Source organism: Crocuta crocuta, unplaced genomic scaffold (genome assembly GCF_008692635.1).
Source record: "Crocuta crocuta isolate KB4526 unplaced genomic scaffold, BGI_CrCroc_1.0 scaffold145, whole genome shotgun sequence".
Classification (NCBI taxonomy): Eukaryota; Metazoa; Chordata; class Mammalia; order Carnivora; family Hyaenidae; genus Crocuta; species Crocuta crocuta.
The window spans coordinates 2,556,927-2,580,594 of NW_027530857.1; the positions used below are offsets into that span (position 1 = coordinate 2,556,927).

Below are 23,668 nucleotides of genomic sequence, written 5' to 3' on the forward strand. Positions count from 1 at the left end.
CCACGAAGGCCTAAAAAGAAGAGTGCCCTGGGGAGGCAGAGGTACAGAAAGGGAGGCCACACGTACAGAAAGCTACTACACCCGGACCAGTTTACTGTAATGGGCTGGATGTGGTTCACAGCTCAGAGAAGAAGAAAAATGTACCTCCTGTGTTTACTTCTTCTAAACCAAATGGGGCCAAAACTCACGGGCGCTCCGTAAAGCGGCCTTTAAGCTTCAAGAACAAAGAAAGAAACTTCTGTGAACCGGCATTTGAACTTAAACCCCCCCGCTAAACACTGTGTCTGCGGCAAAGGAGTTCAAAATGGCTTACAAATGAACTTCTGGAACAAAACCTTTCCCAGGTAAGAGATTTCCAACAAAGTGGCAAAGGGAGGAAAAACAACAACAAAAAAGATTATCCCACGAACCAGTTTTGCTCTGCTTAGGAAAACCTAGAGAGACAAGTTAAAATTGAAAATCCCTCCGAGCCACCAAGGCATACATTTTGGATGAAATAACTTTGGTCCTAGATAGTGATGCATTAGTAAAGTCTTTATGCCGTATATTAAACACCGTCACTCGGTTAACACCATGCGCATACCTGCATTTGAATGTATGTAAGTTGTTCTGTTGTTTATCGGTAGGTAGTGAGGCCAGAGAACAGAGGTTTGAAACATAAGCTGTGTAAGTGAGTTAATCATTTAAACTGTGATTAGCTCTTCCAATTTTCGTGATAACTTTCTTATCCATCATAATGACAGTCAGGTCACTGACTGTCTGATTTCCCAATTTTAAAGTATTTTGGGGGACTGCCCTAAAATTACCTTGTTTTACTTAGTTGTTAGTTTACCCAAGGGTTTATTATCTGCTTCCCCTGAGAAGAGTGTAAATTCTATGACAGCAGCGACTCCAAATTGTTTACCACTGTATTTCCAGTACCTAGAATCGTACCGGACAGAGGGGTTGTTGAGGGTCTGAATGAACCCTATAATGAAATTTTTTTCCTATACCCATCTTATTAAAAAGGTATGCATGTGGGGCACCTGGGTGGCTCAGTCGGTTAAGCGTCCGACTTTGGCTCAGGTCATGATCTCGCGGTCCGTGGGTTTGAGACCCGCATCGGGTTCTGTGCTGACAGCTAGCTCAGAGCCTGGAGCCTGTTTCAGATTCTGTGTCTCCCTCTCTCTCTGATCCTCCCCTGCTCATGCTGTCTCTCTCTCTCTCTCTCTCTCTCTCTCTCTCTCTCAGAAATAAATAACATTAAAAAAATATATTTTAAAAAAAAGGAATATTTGAAACTGTGGTTAATCCGTTAGTTAGGAGTATCTCAAATTCTAATTACCTCCAAATATCTTTCAACTGTCAGTAAATCATTAGCTTGTAAATTTACTACCAATATGGTAACCATCTCAGGCTTTACAAAAGCATTCAGGATCAACAATACTATTCTAAATATAATCCTAGAAGGTAAATATTAAGGAAAGTAATTCCAAGCCATTAGGTTAACTACAGGCCAACACCATCCAACAGTAGAAAGTTCTTGGCTTGAGAATCAAGAAACAGAGATTCTAGTCTAAACATTTACTTACTACTTGTGGGAACTCGTATAGGCCATTTGACCTCTCTGAGCTAAAGCCTCATCTGTAAAACGTCAAGATGGGATGTGATTGCCAAGACCTTTGGTAGCTTTAAAAGCCTATCAGGGCAATAAACTGAAATTATTAGGAGGAAAATTGTACGATGCATATATACATACTAACAACAGAGAACACATACAGTTTTTACCTTATTCCCAAGTACGTAACATCAGTTAACACAAAAAATCTTCACCAAGAAGCCTTTAAGGTAGCTTTCATTCCTTTTCATTTTAAAGAAAGGGAAACTGAGGCCAAGACACATTAGAGGACTTGCTGGAGGTCTGAACAGATAGACCTGTACAGCTAAGGACTCCACATGATCTGCCTTCTCCCTTCATCCTCCTGACCCACGTCTTCTGACATCTCTGCCCTCAAGCCCCCTGGACATCTCTCTGGACCCTGAGCACACACAAGCGTGTTCCTATCTCAGACCATTTACACTACTTGCACTCTTTCCTTGGAGCCCTCTTTCCGTGGCTGGCTCCCTTTCTCACGCAGGTCTCATATCAGAAACGTTTGTCTTGCCCTGAACCCTCTAACCAAAGTCATCATGCCGTGCGCCAGCTTCTTCTTCCCCGTACCTACAACCATCTGAAATGATCTCATCTCATTGCTCATTCACTCATTGATTATTTCCTCCTGTGACTAGAATGTAAGTTCCACAAAGGCAGGGATTTTGAATTGTCACCACTGTACCTCCAACGGCTAGAACAGTAGAGGGGACAAAGTACTCATTGTCTACATGAAAAATGAATGTGAGCATCAAGGATAACCTAATAGAAATGAGTTTCCTATATTCAACTTAACTACTCGAAAGTATAAATGCAAAAGCTACTCCCTGGATATACTGAATCCTCTGCTACACCACTTAAGATTTTTAGACAAAGGAGAATTGAGTTTACTGACAATATTTACTGCTCACATTTCTCAGAATTTCTGCTCTTACTGTCAACTCCTATCAAAATAATTATGTAAACATCTTGTTTTTTTTTTTTTTATTAAGTGAGTGTCTTCATTTCAGAGGAGTTCGAATCTTTTACTAAGTCACCCAAGAAACTGAGTGACAACATGAGTGCGTCACCAAAAACACTAAGTTCACAGAATCTAACACTTCCAAGAAACCTTCAGTTTTGTATTGAAAGTTATATGCTTGAAGAGCAGAGCAGAAGTGATGTGCAGAGACAGAACGAATAGCAACCATATTTCATGTCCTTTCTGGGGAAGGCAGTGAAACGTCATTTTACCAGTACGGGAAAAGGTCACAGTGAGCAAGTCTTGAGTAAGATCTGTTTTTCTGGGGGCGACTTACAGAACACAGGGAGCCCCAGACTGGAAGGGTACGGAATAGTGGAGGGTCAGAGCTTTCACTGTCCTCACAATTCTCATGCTCGTTTCCATAAATTACTTAAGGTAGCCTAAAATCCATACAAGGTACAAAGAAAAGAGAAAAACAGGATAAGAAATGGCATTTAGGGAAGACGACAATAGAAGAAATCCTCAGAAGCCAGGGCTGAAGTGAGGACTCAAGCTGCCTGTGGAGATGGAAACTTGCATCCTTGCTAGATCACATACTGAGCCAACCTCTTCTGGCATTCGGAGGGAGGAGAGCCTTGCCGGGCAGAGCCACGAAGTCCAGGGTTCAGATGAAGCCCAATCAGGTGCATTATCCATTGTGTGGATGGGGAATGTGGCCCAGGACAGGCATTGCCTGGAACTCTAAGAGACTCTCCTCCCGTGGGTCCTCATAAAGATGGCACTATGCGATGCACCAACCCAACAGTATCCTATGCTAAACGCAGCCTCGTGTTTCATAAGACCATTTCAAATAAAATTACTCACTGTAGGCTGCGGCATCGCACTAAAGAAGCAATTCATTAAAAGCAGTTATATGAGGGGCCAAGAGCAATAAGCAATTGATGCAGTTCCCGGCAGGACCACATATACTTCCAGTGGTGTGTGTCTGTGTCCTGATGTGTGTGTGCTTGTGCACATACATGTTTATAAACATGCTTTCATTCAAGGGAGCTTTCCAGAGAACTGGAGCAGCAGGGACCTTAAGGTATACTCCCCACCAGCTAGCTGGAACGGAGCAATCCCATGTTGTGCCTTGGCATGGAACGACACACCTACACTGGGATGGCCTAACACTCTCGTAGGAGGGTTGAGGTGTCCATCCAACAAGGCAGACGGTGAGTAGAAAGCCTCTCAGTCCCAAAGGGAAGAGGCAAGAATTTCCTCAGGATATAATTTTGCAAATACAGATCAAGGGACCCATAGGTCCCCAAAGTTCACCAGCAGAAGGTACCCAGCTGAAAAAAATTAACCTGAAAATTATACACGCAGGCAAACCAATCATGCATGCCTTTTGGCGTTTCTTTTTAAGTCTCGGGAAAGAGCCTCCGAAATGGTTCATCTTGGATAGCAGGTCGTTTCTGTACAGTAGAGGAGAGCTGATTGCAAAGTATACGCCTACAGAATTAAATAAGTTAATGTACTGAATATGATCAAAAATTGTAAGGGACACCTGGCTGGCTCAGTGAGTAGAGCATGTGACTCTTGATCTCAGAGTTGTGACCTTGAGCTCCACATTAGGTACAGAATACCTAAAACTAAAATCATTAAAAAAGTTATAAGCCGGTTGTATGTTACAGATAGTTTTCAAAAAAAAAATAAATGATGACTTTGGTTTCAGAGGGGTACACGTGAGCTCCTCTGCTCGGCAAGAAATGACATGGCCAGATGTATATTCCAGGCAATGCTGGCTCATGTACGTGCACCATGCACATCCGAAGAATTTGAGTGGACCTCTCTATTCTCTGCTTCATGGTAACACTCTAGAAAAAACAGAATATGTAGCTTATTATTTAATACTGATGTTTTATTTCTGTACTCAAATATCCATTTACATATATTAATATAACTACATTAAGTCTTAAATATTTAATATATAATTTTTTTCATAACAGACCCTCTGAATTCCTCTGTAGGAATCTCATGGAGGTCACCATTCATTACATCATTCTCATCATGAGAAGCCTTGCGAAACATCTTTGTCTAGGGTTAGTATGCAAAGTAATTGTACCTCTTGAATAATTGGTCTATTTTTAAACACATAAACTCTGTGAACTGTGGAATTGTCCAGGTTAAAATTTTTCACTTAACTGGTAAAAAGCTTAGTGCTGACTTTTTGCTGTATTTGTAGCAAGTGTGTAGGTTTTTATGATATGCATTTAATATTCTTGTCATTGTTTATCTTTTAAAGTTTTTTTTTAAGTTTTACTTTTTTTTTTTATTTTAGAGAGAACGCATGCACATGTGCATGCACACAATGTGAGCGAGGGAAGGGCAGAGGGAGAGAAACAGAGAGCGAGAATCCCAAGTAGGCTCCACACTCAGCATGGAGCCCGTGGGGTCATGATCTGAGCAGCAATCAAGAATTGGACACTCAACCAGCTGAGCTACCCAGGCACCCCGAGTTTAAATTATTCTTAACATAATTTACTTTGAGTGATGTTTTGCTATATTTTCTTGGTGTGTTTTAAGACTGCTTTATTTTTTTACTTTTTATTTTTTAAAGCAATTTTATTTATTTAAAAATTTTTTAAAATATTTTTTATCTATTTCTGAGAGAGAGAGAGAGGGCTAGAGAGAGAGGGAGACAGAATCCGAAGCAGGCTCCAGGATCTGAGCTGTCAGCACAGAGCCCGATGCGGGGCTCGAACCCACAAACTGTGAGATCATGACCTGAGCCGAAGTCAGACGCTTAACCAACTGAGCCACCCAGGTGCCCCATAAAGCAGTTTTATTTATTTTTAAAATATTTTATTTCCAAGCAATCCCTACACCCAATGTGGGGCTCAAAGTCACAACCCTGAGATCAAGAGTCTCATGCTCCACCAACTGAGCCCGCCAGGCGCCTCTTAGGTCTGCTTTAGATGTACAATAGAATAGACTTGCCGGCCTGTTTTCTCTTTACATACAGTATGTGATTAAGTAGCCTGCTTTATTTAAAAAATAAAAGCAAAAACACTGGTGTATCTTTTAAATCAAATAACTAATAATCTAATCAGTGGAAGGCCTGAAGGACAAGAAAATAAATACATTGTGTACCTATGCTTTTAGTACTTTGAAATAGAACTGAAGATGAGAGCATAACTCTTAAATATCTTAAAATTTAAAAAATAAAATTAAACAGATTTCCCTTAAGGTGTTGGGGTTTTGGTATGCTGCTGGGGGCGGGGGGGAGGTGGAAGGGGATGTTTGCTGTTTTATCAAAATCTATCAGACAAAAATCTAACTGTGAAATAAAACAAGATTCAAAATTTTAGAACACATAGAACGTAACTGAGCATTCTATTTGTTTGAATTTCAATCTTTTGTGAAAGTAGTTACTCTTAATATCTTAATGTTTTGCCTTATGTAATAAAGAAACCATTTTCTCCAATTATTTTATCACAAAATACCCTTCAAGAGATTTATCATAATATTACTGTATGTTTTGGCAACCTCTAGAACACAGAATGAATTTAGCAGGGATATGAATATGGTGATATTTGTTAAGTCTTCTAATATTTGGTAACTCATAGTGCTCCGATTTATTCAGTTTGAATCTAAGTATTTAAATAACCTTAAAAGGAGCAGGTCAAATAAAAATATTCAAGGGACAACTTGGTGGCTTAGTCGGCTAAGTGTCCAACTGGGCTCACGTCATGATCTCACGGTTCCTGAGTTCAATCCCTGTATATCAAGCTCTATGCAGTCAGTGCAGAGCCTCTGCAGATCTTCTGTTCCCCACTCTCTCTCACTCTCTCAGAAGTAAATAAACATTAAAAAAATATTCAAATAAATTTCTTAAACTCCCACCTCAAAATTTCTAGTGTAGCAATTTTCTTAACGTGTTTACTGTAACATCAATTTTCTATTTCAATATGTTTTTATTGAAAATATTTGATAACATTAATGATTTTGTCTCACTAGATGTACTTCTCAGTTTAAGATACTTTATTTTTTAATGTTTATTTTTAAGACAGAGAGAGAGAGTGTGTGAGCGTGCAAGGGGCAGAGAGCGAGGGAGACACAGAGTCCTAAGCAGGCTCCAGGCTCTGAGCTGTCAGCACAGGGCCCAACGCAGGGCTCAAACTCATGAGCTGTGAGATCAGGACCTGAGCCGAAGATGGACGGCCAACTGACTGAGCACCAAGGTGTTGCACCCAACACCTTGGGTGCAAGGTGTCCCAGTTTAAGATATTTCTTACTTCCACCAAAAGCTTTTCTTTACTGTCCGATACAGTTCCCATCTATGTTGAAGGCCAAATGCAGATATTTCCAGTTCAGAAAATGACATAAGAAAGGAGAAAATATTGTTTATGCAACTGTCCCTTCAAATTTGCAGAGTAAAAGAAACAGCCGAAGGCCCACGAGGCTCAGAGAAAGAGTGGAGGGTCCTTGCGGATTCAGCAGTTTTCCCTCATGAACACCATGTTGTTTAAATCTACTGAATTATCCAAAGTCCGGACATTTTGGTCGACAATCATGACCCAGACAATGTGGACAAGAGGAAAACTGATAGAGAAGCAAAAGGAAGCAAATGCGAATAAAAGGAAATTGAGGGCAATTAACCTGTTAAGCAAACACGGTGTAACGTCTCCGAAGGAACTGCAATGCTTCTGTACATGACGCCTTCCTATGCCAAGAGGTGCCCCGGAAATAGTTCCTTCATTAGCCAAACCAAGCTTTAGGCAGCAAATGAGAGTATTCTTTGCACTTTTTATGGTGACAAGAGCAGTCAGGGCGGGAGTTTAAGGTAATGAGACTAGTTTCACAATCACATGGAAAAACCAATCTCATGGTCTTACAGTCACATTTCACTCAGGACACAGAAGCTGAACTTGGGCTCGAATGTCTGTCTCTCGCATGGTTTTCTTTATGTTTCTGGTTGTTTGTTTCTTAGTTTAAAATCCTATCAATGTACAAGAATATGGTTAAAAAAATCAAGAACTTATGGGGCAATCCTCTATAATTAGAATGTATAGAGTAAATTCTGCCTCTGCGGCTCCAGGAATCAGGAAAACGAACCTATGGAAATGCATTCATGAGGCCTCAGCAAGTGAACTTGTCAACTGAGCATATAAAGGAAGGGACTCCGGGACTCCAGGGGGTGGGGGTGGGGGGGGCGCTCTGTTTGTTAACCATCTGACTCTTGGCTTTGTCTCAGGTCACGATCTCATGGTTCGTGGGTTTGAGCCCCACATTGAGCTCTGCACTGACAGTGCAGAGCCTGCTTGGGATTCTCTCCCTCTCTCAAAATAAATAAACTTAAAAAAAAAAAAAGTAAAGGAGGGCACCTGGGTGGTTCAGTCAGTTAAGCATCTGACTTCAGTTCAGGTCATGATTTCATGGTTTGTGAGCTCGAGCTGTGCTGACAGCTTGGAGCCTGGAGGCTGCTTCAGATTCTGTGTCTCCCTGTTTCTCTGTCCCTCCCCTGTTCGCGCACGCTCTCTCTCTCTCAAAAATAATTTAAAAATGTTTTAAAAAATCCTATAAAAAATAAATGAAGGAAGGAGTGTTACCTGATATCCAGGCACTCTGAGAGCTTAAAATCACTTCATAAATACTGTAATCAATAACAGCAAAATCAGTAAGTGGTGATAAATTAATGGACTTGCCCCAGTGCCACTAATAAAATTTTCACTATAAATAGAAATTGAATTTTTCCATCACCCGAGAAACTATGCACCTCTGCTTAGTACCTGAACTAATTAGTTCAAAATAGTTGGATATAGTACATATTTTATTGACCTTTAGCAAAAAGCTATGCACCAGCATATGAACCAACTCTGAAATTAAGCATGAAAGATAAAAATGTATATTGAGAAGATTCTTCTTTCAAGCGAGTGCAAAAATAAAAATATAAAATAAACTCCAGCTTCATTTTGGTTTCTACCAACCAGATCTCCGTTGTTCCAATTATTTCTGGAGTTCCAAATTCACAACTAGATAGTTTTCTGATCTCACAAAACACCCTTGTTTTAGTTCTCTCTCATTTCCCTTGACTCTAGGAGTCTCAAGAAGACAATTGCAGAGATGGAAAAAAATATCAGTTGGCATAGTCTTGTCCACAGAGAAATGGTTGAGGCCTAGAAACCAGAAATTCCCCTAGAAAGGATGAAAAGAGCAAATGTTCTGGAAAGAGGCTTACAGAACATGCACATTTAGAAAAGTGGCAAAGAATTGTACCAAGATAAGGAGCAACCCACAGGAGAGAAGCCAAATCAGAATCAATACCACACAAGCTAACTGTTTCGAGAAGCAGGGAATGGTCAAAAATATTGAAATCTATAGAGATGCTATGGAGAATGGACACCGAGCAAAGGCCACTGCATATGGTTAAAAACAGTGTATTAATGATATTCTAGAACAGAGTCTCAGTGAAAACATACAGAATGAATTTCGATCAGAAGGATATAAAGAAGAGACATCAAAATAAGGTGTTGACTACTCATTCTAGAACCGTGGTAGTAAAAGAAATATGACGGTCTCCCCTTTTATGTTCCAAGACCCCCCCAGTGGATGCCTGAAACAATGGACAGTAACGATCCCTATGTACACGCTTTCCTATACATACACACCTATGATAAAGTTTACTTTCTAAGTTAGACACGGTACTGATAACTAATAAAAAATAGAACAATTATAACAGTATGCCATAATTAAAGTTAAGTGAATGTGATCTCTCTCTTAAAATATCATACTGTACTATACTCACCCTTCCTGTGATGACAGGAGATGGTAAGATGTTTACATGACGAAATGAAACGAGGTCAAAGACGTGGGCATTGTGATACAGCGTTAGGCTGCTATTGATCTTCCGACAGTGAGCCAGGAGGATCACGTGCTCCCAGGTCTTGGCTGACCACCAGTAATTGAAACTGCAGAAAGTAAAAGCACAGATACTGTGGGGACTACTGTAAAATGCTACACTCGGATAAAATATATCATTATGAGGCATTATTCACATCCCTCCTCAGTTTGCAAAGCTCTTATCTTTGCCCTAGCCTAGGTTTATCTACTATTTCTTTATTTCACTGACTTCTTTCATTTCATTACTATTCTAAATATAATATTCTGTGTTATTTAAAAATACTCACTGGGGCTTGTTCACCTCTGTATAGTATAAAGTCCCAAATAGTGACACATTTCAAAAGATCACTTGAGTTACTTTCATTTAAAGGCAATTCAACGATCATGACTCTCATGTAGTAAATACCTAACATGGGTCCATGCTAGTTCAATAGTCTTCACAATTAATTATATGATGCTTTATAAACTCTTGTGCTTTGGATTCTGTTTTTAAAATTTAACTCAAGAGTTACATGTAATTCTACTGGATGACCATAATAATATTGAAATGAAATTGAAAAAGTACACCACAAATAAAGTCCAAGGGAAATTAAAATTCTGTTCAAAAAGTACTGTTCCACGCCATAACTAACATCCTTTTATACTACACATAGACATAAAATTAATAAGGCATAGTCCTCAAATATCTCCAACAACCCGTCCTATGTACCTGCTATTCCAACCCATGGTTTCTCACTTCTTCTTATAGGAATTTTTAAAAAATTTATTATTTTCATACTTTAAGTTTTTATTGAGTAATGAGTAACCAAAAATTATGTACCACGGTCAAATAAGCCAGAATTCTATGGACTCTTTTGTTTTTAAATTCCCATGCCCTATGAAGTAGAAATATTGGCAGTCCACATACATGATCAACTCTGCCATATAATTCTCTATTCACTCGAGTCACAAACATTTATCAACCACATGTGTTAGGTACCAGCAGTGCAGGGGTGAGTAAGACAGAATATGCAATTCCTAGTTGTATGAAGCACAAGCTCTACAAGGAATTGTTTAGTTCCTGTTCCCCATACACCCCACCCCATCCATTGTGTTTTCATTCCATTTTCTAATTTGCCAGTCTTCACCCCAGTTTGACTTTCCAGAAAGTTCAATATACATTTTTGATTTGAAAAGATTCTGCTTTGTATCTATCCATATAAAACTATACCATTAAAAAAATAATAATTTGGGGGGATTATAAGAGCAATACCTAAATATTGAGGAAAACATGAAAATATAGAGGAAAAAAAACTTCTTATAGGAATTTTAACTATAAAAGGGCTTAAAAATTGAGAGAGTGTCCATTCAGTTACTTATAAAAAATGAAAAGTCACATTATTGCTGTAAGTATACATTGATACATACGAGATATATTTTAGTCTATATTTTACTGTTATGGAGGGGTGAAGAGAGGAGAGTGACATGGTGGCTAGGTAGAAAAAGGCACTGAGAAAGGTAAACTATCATTTGCTACAGGGTAAAGTAAATTATAGTTCCCCATGACATTTGTTGCTAATTATAACAATCATCTTCCTAGACAACAGAGGGTAATGATACTCAATCAAGAGCAAGTACTCACAATTTCCTCCCCAGGCCCCACAGCCCCACTGGATTCAGCTCATGGATTCAGCTTCTCCAAGCGTGAACTGGATCGTTCTTTCTTGAATTTGTTCTAAACCATCTTTTAACCCTTTTCTCTAGCCCATTGTCAAAGAGCTCTTTGTCTTGGGATTGAGCAATCTGACTGGGGAAAAAAAAAAAAAGACAAAGGGAGAGACAAGAAGGAATCAATTCAAAGTGTAGGAAGATATGCATGAAGAATAAAAGATATAGACCTCTAAAAACAACACACTGTCATAAATACGATGAAAGCATACCTATGAGTTGACTTATATGCTGTGTTGAATAATTCTCAAGGCATAATACACAAGACAATTTCTAACCTTTGTCTTGAGCCTAAAATATGTCTGAAGCCACCAATTTCAACGCTACCCCTTAAATGGAAAAACACACCTGAAAACATAATGATGGAAGACTAGACAAATACTATCCTAAATAACATTGCTCCTAATTTTCTGGTATGGTTTTCATGTACTTTTATATGTATGCGACGTGCTTACTTAATTCTCACGTGCTGTCTACAATAGAGGCAATTCTTGAAGTACCTAAGCAAATGTAAGTTAACCAGATATTTTCATAAAGCTTGAAATACCATATTGTTTAATACCATAAATGTATAACAGGGGAAAACTGTGTGCTCTGACTTTGGGTTGATGAAATATAGACCTCAACCACATCGAGAGAGATACAGCAAATGCTGAACAGAGGTTCTCACTGTTCAGTGAGGACCAAGGCAGAGTACAAGTGCAGTAGGTAAAATTTTGAGCAAACGAAATCTTTTGGGTGTCAGAAAACTCTGTGAAAGGTGGCTAATGGATTTAGCTGGATCTGTGATTAAAAGAAACACCCATTCATTACCATCACTGCTGTCATATTCAACATAGCCAGCCCGGCCACCATTACCATCGTCAATATTTATATTCAAAATCTGTACATAGTCTCTAATATCATAAACAATATCATACACTGGGTAATTCACTTGCTAGGGGGTGACCAAGTAAAGCAACGTTTGGAGGCAGGGATGGATACAGTTCATGTTATACTCGAAGCTCACACATTTCCATGGTCCAGAATTTGTATCCATTTTGTGGCTACAGAATTAACATTAATATTTATGATTAAAATATTAATATTTAATATTCATATTTAATATGAAACCAACAAATTGCAAACTTTAAAATGTGAAAGCTGACCAATACCACGAACATAATCAACTCAAGGGAAACAAGTATTTTTATTAATGACCTGTCAGATTACCACTGCAGGAAGTTTTGCCTGCATTTTTTGGGTCCCAACCTCTTTGACTCCCTCTTCTGTAAAGATGCCAGATAGCTAATTTAATTTCTACTTGAACATAGTTAATAACATGTTATTTTCCATTAAGAGTTCAGAAATGACTCTTTTTGCTTTTTGATGCGTTTCTCGGTAATTGAAAGTTTTGCTAGTAACTTGGGAAAACCTCTATCAGGTCTTTGTACACATGAGTACAGAATTGAGAACAATTTTGCACAGACAAGTCCTGGATCTATACATTTATACGTTGTAAACCGTATGTTTCTTCTGGTAGCCACACAGGTCTATGCTTAATGCCGCAGGACATGTTCACATGGCCTTGATACTGTTTCTTCCCATCGAGAAACAGGTGAGAACAGTACACAGACATAATCCCAGAAGTCACTCCTAAAACAAGATGACCAACACTGACTTGACTATACAAGAAAGCGAACCACGTAAACTGATACAATGAACCCAGACTAAATGTACCCCTGGCACCTTCTCTTTATGTGATTGCTAAAGTACCATCTGCCATTTAGAAATGTTTGGGGTTGGGGGCACCTGGGTGGCTCAGCTGGTTAAGCACCAACTCTTGGTTTCGGCCCAGGTCATGATCTCACAGCTTGTGAGTTCAAGCCCTGTGTCAGGCTCTGTCCTGCCGGTGTGGGGCCTGCTTGGGATTCTGTCTCTCGCCCTCTCTCTTCTGCCCCTCCTATCCCCCTCAAAATAAATAAATAACACTTAAAAAAAAAGAAATGTTTGGAGCTAATAAATATGTTTACTATCCTGATGGTATGAGTGTATGCATATGTCAAAATGTATTAAATTATACACTTTAAATATGTGTTCTTTATTGTATGCCAGTTACAAGGTTGTTTTTGTACATCAAGTATCAGTTCAAATCTAATCAGGACACAGAAAACAGTCATCTGAACAGAGAAGTTCTGATATAAATAATAACTATTGATTGAGTTTTGTGAGCTCTTCTCCCTACGGATTTGGTATAAAGGTCACTATACTTTATATGAATGAATGGCATGGTGCAACTAATTTAAGAGTCTTTCATAAATAAAGTCTCCATAACTTAAAAAAGGAATATAATGAAGGGCAATGATAAAAGTGTAAGGAAAACTCTAAAAAACAAAACAAAACAAAACAAGGTAAGTTTGAGGAAGAGTATTCGGGGAGGAATAAACTTGAAAGTCATGCCTTCTTCAAGCCTGAATACAGACCTCGTTGGAAAAGCTGGTCTTATGGACCCCCCCGTGATGGAGGGAAGATAGTTGGGTTACCTAAACCAGAGATGGTCCATAGGTGGGGAGGGGAGGGGAGGGAGGGAAGAAGGAAGGAAGGAAGGAAGGAAGGAAGGAAGGAATGACCAACCACAATCTCACAGTTGCAGGTGAAACAATGCTGATGAATGAGAGTACAAAAGGAGTCAGGTATTGGGGCTACACTCACTGAAGGGGTGGTGTGCTAAACAAAATAGAGTTTAACGTAGACCATCAGTCTGGTTCAACATTAAAAATCAAGGTCAGGGGGGCGCCTGGGTGGCTTAGTCGGTTGAGCGTCCGACTTTCGCTTAGGTCATGATCTGGCGGTTCGTGGGTTCGAGCCCCGCGTCGGGCTCTGTGCTGACTGCCAGCTCAGAGCCTGGAGCCTGTTTCGGAGTCTGTGACTCCCTCTCTCTCTGACCCTCCCCTGCTCACGCTATTTCTCTCTCTCTTTCCTAGAAATAAATTAAAAAAAAAAAAATCAAGGTCAGGGGCGCCTGGGCGGCTCAGTCAGTTGAACATCTGGCTCTTGATTTGGGCTCAGGTCATGATCTCATGGTTCAGGAGTTCGAGCCCTGCATGCGGCTCTGCGCAGACAGTGCTGAGCCTGGGATTTTCTCTTTCCCCTTCTTTGACCCTCCCCCCAGTTGCACTTTCTGTCTCTCTTAAAATAAACTTTAAAACATAAAAAAACAAACAAACAAGGTCATTCACCGTATGAACTGATGAACACACACACACACACACACACACACACACACAATTGCAATCGGTGCAGGAAAACACCAAGGGCTCGGCCGTGTCCATGTCAGGAAGGCTGCGGAGAGCGACCCCAGGGAACACAGATGGCAAGGGGCTGGTGGGACCCTGTGCAGAGGACGCTGGAGTGCCGGGACGCTGTGGGTCAGAACGGCGGAGTGACACCTGGAGCAGATGGCGCCTGGGTCGGCAGGCCCGCAGAGAGTGAGCGCAGCGGCCGGGGCAGTGGCTTCCGAGGGACTGAGTCTTGTGTGTGTGGGGAGGCTGGGGCGGCTGGAGGCTGCCAGCCTCGCAGCAGGGCCAAGAGGCGACACAGCGGCACACTGCAACGGCCAGGGCTGCAGCTGGAACCGACCTGAAATGCTACCAGACCTGTGCGCCAACAAGTCAGCCTGCCGCAGACGTCTATGCAAGGCAATGGGCATGGACGTATACATCAGTAAGTGGGGGGTGTGCACGGGAGCATGTGAAGTCTCTTATTCGTGGGATAGACCTTGTACACACCCAACAGTGCGTCCCTCCCTCATGCCTCAATTCCCCCTATGGCGATGCAGCCAAGCATCCCATGCTCTATTTCCACACGTGGAAACTTCCAAATGAAGATGCATTGTGATGCTGTGTAGCACACGTACCCTGCGCGTACAAATGGGCTTTGTACCGCAAGAGAGGAGCTCTAAAATTAACAAACTCAAAGCATATACAGGGCTGCTGGCGTACCAGCCATCCTCCCCTTTAGAAAGACCTTTGCTCCAGAAAATAAACAAATCGTCTCTGGAGATCCCCCTCCTCTCCCTTCTATATAAGCACCTGGAATATAAACAAATGTAAACCAAGAGCTCTGGGGAGATAAATCGCTCTCTCTCTCCGGATATCTCTATCTTTATAGTTCTATTCAATCATCTTTTAACTCAGGTGCCAGAGTGCTTTGCTCAAAAGCCCTCACTGCAAAACTGTGAAAGTGTGCATGGAGCATTGACTCCCAACAGGAACCAGGAAGAAAATTCACTCCTCCATAATGTCCTCCAGTGCCTTCTTTTGACAAAGCTTATTATCACAAATGCTGCAAAGGAGAAATGTTTAATGCTCCAATCTCACAGAGCAGGTAAAGAAGAGGAGATTTTAAGCTGAGAGTTAATAAATGAACAACTGGAACACCTAATAAAAATATGATAAACTTTATGCCTTTAAGTTTGAGAGCTAGATGAAATGGACAAATTCCTAAAAAGAGGCAAACTACTAAAGGCCACAGAAGAAGAAGCGGTCTGTATAACACTGAATCTATTATGAAATTAAATTGGTAAATTCAAATCTTCCCATAAAAAGAATACTATATCCACATGTATTTTTAGTGGTCAGTCCTTTCAAACACTGAGGGAAGAAATAAAACAAATGCCCCAACTAATTTTGTGATAATACATTAGTCTGAACCCCAAATCAAATATAAGAATAAGTAACTACAGACCAGTATTTCAAGAGAACACAGATGCAAAAAGTGTTTAATCCTGTAGCAAATAAAATCCAACCGTGTGTGTGTGTGTGTGTGTGTGTCTGTGTGTGTGCGCACGTGTGTGTCTGTGTGTTTTACGCACGTGTGTGTCTGTGTGTTTCTGTGTGTCTGTGTGTATTTAAGAAAATGCTTTATAACTAAGTGGAGTTTATCTCAGAATATCAGTCTGGCTTCACATTAAAAAATCAAAGTCATTCACCACATTAACTGATGAACTGACACACATACAATTGCAACAGATACAGAAAAAAACAATGGCAAAACTCTAATCCATTCCTGGTTTAAAAACAAAAAAAAAGAACCCAAAAGAAAACAAACAAAAACCAAAAAACCTCTCAGGAAAGTAGCACCAGAAGAAAATCTCTTCAACATGGTAATAGACAGCAACAAAAAATATCGAGTTGACATCATACTTAATGGTGAAATACTTAGTGCTCCTCCCCTAAAATATTAACAAGGAAATGACACCTGCTTTCACCAGATGAAGTCAACATTTTACTGGAGGTTTCAGCCAGTGCAATAAGATAAGAAAAAATAAATCAAAGTCATCCAGATTGGAAAGGAAGAATTTAAACTACCATCAATTCCAAATGCCATGATCATCTATACAGAAAATCCTATGAAATGTACCCACAAATATCTAGAATAAAAATCGGGTTTAGCAAGATCATGAGATCCAAGATCAAGACTAAAAAGAAGAAAGGGGAAAAAGAAGTACTGTAATTTTAGACTGGTAATAAATACTCAGAAAGTGAAACTGAAAGAAGCAATACCATTTATATAAACGTGACAAACAGGAAATATTTAAATACAAAATGACAAAAGATAGACAAAACCTGCATGCTGAGAAATCCAGAACTTTGCAGAGAGAAATTAAAGAGCATCTGAGGAAATGGGAGAGATGCACTGTGTTCACAGAGCAGCAACTCATGGTGGTCAGGTCACCACATGTCCCCAAAGTGATTCAGACATTCGGTGCACTTCCAATAAAAATCTCTGCAGGTTTCCTTCTCGAAACTGACAAGTTGACCCTAAAATTTACATGAAAATTCAAAATATCTAAAATATACAAAACTACTTTAGGATAAATAAAAGAACAAATGTGAAGGATTTATACTAACTTTGAGACTTATTATAAAACTATAGGAATCAAGACAATGTGGAATTAACATATAGGGGCACAAGTGTATCAATGGAACAGAGTTGTTTATTTCAGAAAGAAACCCTACACATGTAATCAAATGCTTTTTGACAAATTTTAAGAGACAGGAAGAACAACATTTTAACAAATAGTGCTGGAATAACTGGATATCCACATTGCAAAGAACAAAAAATAACTGTGAACCAAACTTAATACTACATACAAGTTTGTAGAGAAACTATAGTGGGAAACAAAAAACATTGTGAGGTCACGTTATGGTTATTAGTTTGGTTTTGTTGAGGGATTCTGTGTGTATCCATGTATCAAAACTTAGCAAATTGTAATTATATACTTAAACTATGAGCAGTTTGTTACATATCAATTATACTTCAATAAGGGTGCTTTAAAAACTAATACATTAATCTATGCTTAATAATTATCTTTTTAACACATGCGTTCATATATACAAGTGCACATCAGATATATTTAGCAGAATCTCATATTCATAAAACAGAACGGCTATTGTTGGCCCTCATCACAAATTTATACTAGCATTTTATAAAAGATGAAATACTTCCACATGTGCACATAGTGTTCCTCGTGAAAAAGCACCGTTTGGTGGAAATTAAGAAGAGATTCTGTGTGCTTTGCTTGGCTTCATTTAGTTGGAGAGAATAACAGAGTTGACTGCCCACCGAAGAATTCCTATCATCACCAGAGATGCCTACACAGTTGTTTTCACTGAGGATCAGCAATGACATTGATCCAGCTTTTAGAAATGTAAACTCCCATAATTTGATGTGGTTTACAAAAGCACGTGATGCAGTAGAATTAATCAGACTCTCAGCTGTAAGGGATTTTAGATAGCATCTAATCAAACCCTTTATATACTCTGAGCGAAGAAACCGAGGTCATATGAAATGATGGGTCCAAGTCTCCGTAATGGCAGAGTCCAATCTAGAATCCCATGTTTCTTGTGGCCAAATTCTGTGCCTTTTTCTTAGTACCCCAACATCATCCTTTGAGAATTTCCCCCCCAAAGATACCCATTAATCATATCCATATATAAAAGCACCTTCTTACATTATGCTTTATTTAAGTGCATTTTTGTTTAATTATAATGAAAAATATCCCTGCAATCTTTTCTATTGTCAAATCCATCTGCAGGCTCCAGATTTGACCTTTCGGAAAATTAGCTATTTAATTTATACACACTCGGGACAATGTCCCCTGATTTTGCTCCTGTCTCCTTGTAACTCATTTTTCATTATCCGTGGTGAAGACAATAGTCTCTGTCCTTCATCTGGAATAATTGTTTTGAAACCCTCTTTTAAAACAAAAGCATCAGGTTAAGAGTAGTTTTGGTAACAATAGACTCTTTAAATATAAGAAAAATATGCAAATCCCAGGAACCTCTTAATCATATTAGTGCAATCCAGGTAGAATTAAATTAATTTTATATTTAACTACTTTTTTTTTCTTTCTGCTTTCAAAAGCATTTCATGCTCACTAGAGAAATTGCAGAAAACAGAAAAAAGCTTTAGAAAGATAAAAATCACCCATAAGCTGATCAACCAGGTAGAGCCATTATTAATATCTGGCATTTACTCAATTGCATAATTAGATCAATACACATGTAACAAAAGATATTTAACTAAAAAGCTATAGATATAATTATCAAGATAGAAATCTTATCACATATAAATTTTGTATCTTTTTTCAATTAACATGGAATCCTTTTCCAGCCACTAAAGTTATTTGGAATATCATTCTTACGAAATGCACATTGTTCAACCATACAGCTACAGTATTATTTCATCTTTCTCTCATTGCTGGATATACATGTACTTTTTAAGCTTTTATATGAGGCCAACTAGATGCATGTCAATCTTTGTTAATAAGCGCTTCTGACTTTTTTTTCCATAGGATATATTTCTGGACACTTTTTTAAAAGTTGAAAATTTGCCAACAGTAGGTGATCATATAGGCTAATTCAAGCCTACAGAAAGTTCTTCTTTAGAAAGAATGTGTGCCAAGTGTGCTTGGAAAGTAAGCATGGAATGCATATAAAATGTCTTTTCCACGCATAAGTAACTAGCAGAAATAGCAGCTAATTTTAAACATTTTGCTTTATTTCCCTTTATAGGAATAGTGGAATAATATTTGCCCACAAATGCCCAGTATCTGGACATTAGGGTGGATGTGAAACTGCAAAACTGTCATTGCCTAAAAGACTAGTTCCTAGAAGATCTATTTAAGATAAATTTTTAATAAAGGCATAAGCACATGGTGTCGCCATGGTGATAAAAGGAAGCTGGGAATACCGTCTGGTGGAATATAGGTTGAATAAAAAATAGGCTGGTGATACAGTTGAAGAGGTTCAGCTCAAGAAAGGATCAGAAGGAAAGCAGAGGGGTTCTCTAATGAAGGGGAGAAAACTAAAAAGTCACAGAGGTATTAGTTTCCAATTAAATCATGTAAACGCCATATTTAATTTTCTTTCTCAGTTTGTGCGTACTTACTAAACCTCGGGCCAGCTGAGGAATCTATAGTTCATCTTCCTCACACTACGTGGGCAAATTTCAAAAACGAGAGACAAAACAATCTTTTCCAAGGATGCCTCTTACAAGGTACCGCGTGGCTTTGTTGCCACTGAGCGCTAATTCTACTGGGGCAAAGGGATGGCAATGGGGAGCCTGCTCTCCACCTCAAGCTGTTGGCTACCCTCAGACATTCTCAAGGTATAATGAGACCACGGCCTAAGAAGATAGAACAAAAGAGAGCCTTAGAGAGAAATAATGATTCTTCCCCCCTGCTCGTTCCTGGGGCTGAGAATCTGTGTGGATGTTGTATAGGCATAATCAGCTGGAAAAAATGTTATGGTTTTTTTTTCTCCCCTTCGAAGGCGCAGTGGAATAGGAAGATGGCCAAGAACGTGGGGCTGGATGCTGCGCCTTTCACTTCGGAGAAATCTGTGATCAGGACAAAGGTACTTAAATTCTCAAAGTCTTAGATTCTTCATCTGTTGAATGAGGTGAATACCTTACAGATGTGCTGTGGGATGAAAGTACCTAGTAGAGCACCTAGTGCATAATGTACACCTGATAAATTACAGTATTTTTAGTGTTATGTATGAATTAGCTTGGGAGATACAGAAATATTTCTCAAGTATCATCAATTTACAATCCTATGGTAGAAAATGGATCACAGTTTAAAAGAGTATGATAAATATGGGGGAGGGGACTTTTTAGTTAACGCCTTTTTATTTTTCTTAAGTATTTCAATTGTGCTTGCTTTATGTACATTTGCAGACTGAGGATTCTGCTACAATCACATTTCAACCCTTAGAACTGTGCTGTCTCAACCTAATATGTCCAAAATTCTGTTTAAGATGAGGAACTAAATCAGTACTTCCCACACATTAATGTTCATATGAAGTCGCCTGGGAAATCTTACGAAAGCCCAGATTTTGATTCCGGGTCTCTAACAAGTCTATAGTTGATGATGATGGGCTGGCTTGTTCACCACACACTGAGGCAGGACTGAACCACGGGGTGCCTGGGGGGCCCCAAGGGACATCTGGCAACACCTGGAGACATTTTTTGTTCTCGCAACTGGGGGAGGCGCTGCCGGCATCTGGTGGGTAGAGGCCAGGGTACTGCTCGACATACGCTTATGCACAGGACAATCCCAACCACCAAGAATTACTGCCTAAAATGTCAATGATGTCCAAAATCACAGCAGTGCCAAGGTTGAAAAACTTGGACCAAACAAATCAAAGGATCTTTTCCAGTTAATGTAAATATACTGTTAGGAGGAATAAAATCTATAGGGTTTTATTCATATCTAGGTTCATCGAAAGAAGAACAGAACAGACAAGAAAAGACTGACGATGGGGGAGAGGGAGGGCTGAGGAATGGGGCTGGAACCATTACAAATGTGTGTCCATACCTAAATAATGAACCACAATGGAAGCCACAGAACCCACAAGGGGTCATTCCAACCTAGCACCCCCCCCAGGGATGGGGCTATCGTTCTGGCATGTGGACTGATAGTCTTGAGGCCACAGGCCCTGGACATAAATGAGCAGCAGGTAGGCATGAAGTCCACAAAGCGGTCTGCCCTGAGTAGACACAGAGAGCTGCCTGGATAAACAGGAACACAGCACCTGCTGACCATAGGCGTGAGGCCTATGTTCCGTCTACCTGTGGAGACCAGACCAAACCCCATCAAAATGGCTCTACAATCTAGACATAAGCTCAATGTCCCACACCGCCCTTTTCTAAAATGACATTCTCCTCGACTGGCATGTAACAAATTATTATTTGACAAACTACCTTTTGACAGAATGAAATCTACCAACATGTTTATCAATAATCTTTTTTTTTCCCTGAATTTTCTTTTAAATTCACCAAGGAGTTTACTTTTACAAGTTGCCTTGAAGATTTCACNAGAGACCAGACCCCATCAAAATGGCTCTACAATCTAGACATAAGCTCAATGTCCCACACCGCCCTTTTCTAAAATGACATTCTCCTCGACTGGCATGTAACAAATTATTATTTGACAAACTACCTTTTGACAGAATGAAATCTACCAACATGTTTATCAATAATCTTTTTTTTTCCCTGAATTTTCTTTTAAATTCACCAAGGAGTTTACTTTTACAAGTTGCCTTGAAGATTTCACATAGATCTTTTCATTAGGAAAATCGTGATCAACACCAACTGTATTAAGAATTTAATTGACCCACTTGGGCAATCATTCATGTAACAAAATAATTTATCTTAGGGCAAGAGAAAGATAAAAGACAGGGGTTGGAGTTTAAACAGCAGACAAATCAAAACTACAGAGAGGGTTTATCATTTCTAAACGGTGTGGCAAACGCTCCTTGGAAAGAAGAAAGGGGCTCGTTTTCTGAGTGTAAAACTGATCTCGGTGGAGACCTGAAGGCTGCTGTACAGAGCAGGACACTTACCTGTTATCATGCGGCTTGCAGTCTAAGGCCATACCACCCTGAATGTGCCCGATCCGGTCTGGTATCATGCCACATCCCAGGCATCCAAACACGGCACCCCCACGGCTAAAGTGGGGGTAACAAGTGCCCTGTCTCAGTTTCTCCAGCAGAAATATAAGGTGCGTTTCCTGCGTTTGACGTTTGGTGTATTCAGAGGCGTAAAAAGGAACTAGCCCACATATAACCTAATAGATGCTGGACAGTAACAACTAGTAAACTCTGGAGGAAGTTATACTTTTTGGTTTTTGTACATAAGATCAAAGTGTTTTTAAAACAGCCCCCGACAAAAAGGAGAGTATCAATGGGATTCAGAAACGGAGGCTAATAACAGTGTATGTGTATTCCAAAATTTGAAGATCGCATCTATATAGATTAACTTCAATAAGGTCCGGAAAATACAAAAATGTTATCTCCTTTATATACTCTGTCCTTTCTCCAATTTCCAAGTCAGTTAATCAGTATTATTAAGCACATGTTATGTTGAACAGGACCAGGTCTGTAACCAAATGCTCTAATGGAAAAAGGCCTAAATTCCTTTTAAATGACATGGAGTGAAGGTCCTGGGAGTGAATCATTTGTGATGATTTCTTTTTTCGAATCTACTGAGAGAAAGGGAGTAAAAAGACCTAAGACCTGAAGATGTGCCTTCTTCATTTGTTTTGCTGGTTAGTGGAAATGCAGAAGCAGCCTTATTTTAAAATCTTTTATGAGCTTACCGCCATTGGTTAATAACAGTTGTGGGCAGTGTCTGAAATTTGTCCAAACTTCATAACAGATGAAATGATGAGGCCTCTATGCTAATTAAAGTTAAATGTGTCTCCCTTGTCACATAACACTGATTTATCCTTGAAGAACTGGTCAATTTCAAGGCCAAGGAAGCCCCCAACTGAAAGAGAAACGCTTCCTTAAAGAGGGAGATTCTCCAGTGCCCTATTCAATCTGTCTTTATATCCACCCATCCATACCTAGCTCTCCTATAATTAAATCAAGAGACTTAGGAATCTAACTGCTATCTGCAAATTCTAAACGAATTCCTTAAGTGGTCTTTGCAGGAAAACCTGGGGCTTTTGAAATGGAACAATTAGAGTGAGGCGGCCTCACCTTATTTACAAGCCCGGAGCAAAAGCAGGTTTAGGCTGTGTGTCAACACCAACCATTGTTCTTATTAGGGTACAATTTTCACGACGTTTTTTAAGAATGTAAAAGGAGGTGAGTTGGAACATGCAATTCTAATTCCTTTTAGGGCTTATCACTCTTCAAACATTCAATAGCCACCCTTAATACCATTACCCCTGGGACAACATTTGAGTAGGCCCCCTCAATCTAACAACAAGAGACAGCCAGAGAAAGACTGCGGTTTAAAAGCCTGGTTAAAGATTAACACAAACAGTAATAAGAAGGTTCTTTAGGAAAGAATCAGGACAGCTGCACAGAATCCCAGCTACCTGCTGAGGGTTGCTAAGCAACTTGGGCCTAGCACTGCCCCAAGGGTATTTTACTTTACAATTAGGATTTTTGAAGGGGGATGTGGGGGAGGAGGGGGGGGGGGTTTCC

General features: G+C 39.6%; 1 long non-coding RNA gene across 2 annotated transcripts in view; it reads right to left on the reverse strand.

The window, feature by feature from the left end:
* Nucleotides 1-23,668, reverse strand: part of LOC144235970 (uncharacterized) — a 459,372-nt gene that overhangs the window by 65,161 nt on the left and 370,543 nt on the right. Inside the window, exons 4-5 of one of the 2 annotated variants that reach the window (XR_013336378.1) lie at nt 11,101-11,261; nt 9,385-9,547 (exon numbers count right to left, since the gene is read on the reverse strand). This is a non-coding gene — a long non-coding RNA (uncharacterized LOC144235970). Of the gene's footprint in view, nt 1-9,384; nt 9,548-11,100; nt 11,266-23,668 lie in introns of both variants that reach the window. The other variant, XR_013336377.1, reaches the window with a different exon arrangement.